Source organism: Myotis yumanensis, unplaced genomic scaffold, assembly GCF_028538775.1.
Source record: "Myotis yumanensis isolate MYYU_CA2020_CCGP unplaced genomic scaffold, mMyoYum1.0.hap1 SCAF_19, whole genome shotgun sequence".
Classification (NCBI taxonomy): domain Eukaryota; kingdom Metazoa; phylum Chordata; class Mammalia; order Chiroptera; family Vespertilionidae; genus Myotis; species Myotis yumanensis.
The window spans coordinates 7,870,248-7,872,627 of record NW_027223770.1 but is presented as its reverse complement, the minus strand read 5'-3'; the positions used below and the strand labels follow the sequence as shown (position 1 = coordinate 7,872,627).

Below are 2,380 nucleotides of genomic sequence, written 5' to 3'. Positions count from 1 at the left end.
AGACCCCGTGACGGTGAAGGGTAGAGCCTGGCTGCAGGAGGGAGTCTGGTCAGAAAGCTCTCCCGCCTGCCCCCAGGCCGGGCCCCGCCTGCCTCCATCGTCCAGATGTTTAGGCTCTGGCTTGGCCTCATGCTCAACCCCCCAGGAAGCCACCCTGCTTTCAGTTTGGGGTGACGCTGAGGGAAGCATAAAGCTGGAACAGGGACATGGCAGTCCTCTCTTTTTAAGAGAAGTACTAGATTAAGTAGATCCCGGCTGTCAGATTTAAACAATCCGTGCTCTTAAGGAATTCCCTGAGACCTTTAAAAAGGATGAAATAACTAGACCTGGACAATATCCTCCCATGATTGCCTCATCCTCAGACTCTCATGTTCGTTATGTATCATGCGTATTTCTGTCTACACAGAGAGAAAAGTCGTAAGAGACGTGAGCACGTATTTAAGAGAGGGTTCCGTTTTATGCATATAAGTTTAGTTTTAAAAATTAGACTTCTATGGACCAGTTTCACTTGCATTTTTTTTCAATAAAAACGTAAGTCAGAAGGTATAAAAGGCTATCCCGCGGAGCGCCCTCCCTCCCTGCTTGAAGGCACCTCTTCTCCCAAGGACAACCCAGGCTTCCAGTTCCTTGTGTGTCATTTTAGAAAGAGTCGGGTCAAGGCCCGGGGAAAGACAATGAAAGGTGATTAAAAAGAATCATTAAAGGACGCACATAGGTCGACACGCCGCGACAGCGATGGGGCCCGGAGGGTGCGCAGCTCGGCGGGTGTGGACGCTGCTGGGCCTCAGGGCCCTCTCCCCGGGCGCGGGGCCCGGCTGCGGTCGCTGGCCCCGGGGTGGCTTCCCGCGGGACCAGCGCTCAGCCGGGTCTGCCTGACCCCCGGCCGTGCGCGCGGCCTGCACGCCGGGCCCGGCCTGGAGGAGCGGGCAGAGTGGGCAGCCGGAGCGGAGGAGGCCGCTGGCGAGGGGCACCGGGAACCAGACGCCGCAGATCACACGGGGCCCAAGTTTGACATCGATATGTTGGTTTCGCTTTTGAGGCAAGAGAATGCAAGAGACATCTGTGTGATCCGAGTTCCTCCCGAAATGAGATACACAGATTACTTTGTGATCGGGAGCGGAACTTCCCCCCGAAACTTGCATGCCATGGCCTACTACATCGTACAAATTCCTAAAAAGTAAAAATGAGCCTCATGTGAAAATTGAAGGGAAGGACACTGATGACTGGCTCTGTGTGGACTTCGGCAGCATGGTGATTCATTTGATGCTTCCGGAGACCAGAGAAATGTATGAACTGGAGAAGTTATGGACCCTGCGTTCTTATGATGACCAGTTAGCTCAGATCGCACCTGAGACATTACCTGAAGACTTCATTCTTGGAGTAGAAGATGACCCTTCCTCCCTGACTCCAATGGAGTTCAAATGTGAATAAAATACTGGTTTACTCATTTCAAAAAAAAAAAGGACGCACATACTCCTATAGCCCATGCCTCACTGTCCTGGCCTCAGAAGCAGACCACCTCTCCTCCAGCTGGGACAGCTAGCTGTGTTCTCTGGGTCCCCGGAGCTGCCACAGGTGACCCTTCAACTCCACCGGAGGAGAAAATCGTGGGGAGGCCTTTGATCTCTGGTCCCATCGCTTTGATTGGTCTCCATGGCAACCACCATGCCCCTAGTGGTGGAGAATGAGCCCCATTGTTCCACCCTCCCCACCTTCATTCCATCTTAATTACCTGTGCCCATTTGAGCCGGGTTCGTCCCGGCTTCCGTTTGCTTTGATGAGCCAGGAAGACATGCGTGTAGATCAAGGAAGCCACTTCCTTCCTCAGCCTCCTCAGCTCCTTTCTTCACTGCCCTTTCTGGCTGCAAGATGCCTTTGTTGTTCTCACCGGCCTGCATTCAAATCTCAGTGATCTGTGAACCCCATACAGGGACTCGCTTTGCACCTTAGAGCCTCAGTTTCCTCATCTGGACGGTGGGGAGGAAAGGGGTACCCACATCTTAGGGCTGAAAACGGAACATCTTCAAAGCACAGTGGCTGGCACATAGTGAGTGATTAGTCGAGATGATGTGTTTGGGTGACTTCTCTAGATTCGGTTACTGTCAATCTATCTATCATGTATCTATCTATCTATCTATCTATCTATCATCTATCTATCATCTGTCTATCTATCTATCTATCTATCTATCATCTATCTATCTATCATTTACCTATCTATCTATATTCTGAGTTTTAGCTTAATGATGACTTTTCTCTGAGACACATCACTTGTTGGCTGTCTGTCTCCAGTGACCCCATTCTATCTTACTCTTCCTCACCTCTAATCCTTTGCCTGTGCTGTTCCCACAGCCTTGAGTGTCCTTCCCTGTCCCCGCTTCCC

At 51.3% G+C, this 2,380-nt stretch overlaps 1 pseudogene; it reads left to right on the top strand.

Moving 5' to 3' along the window:
• The first annotated feature begins 735 nt into the window (after positions 1–735).
• On the top strand, positions 736–1,462 carry LOC138997825 (mitochondrial assembly of ribosomal large subunit protein 1 pseudogene; annotated as a pseudogene).
• Positions 1,463–2,380: the final 918 nt, after the last annotated feature.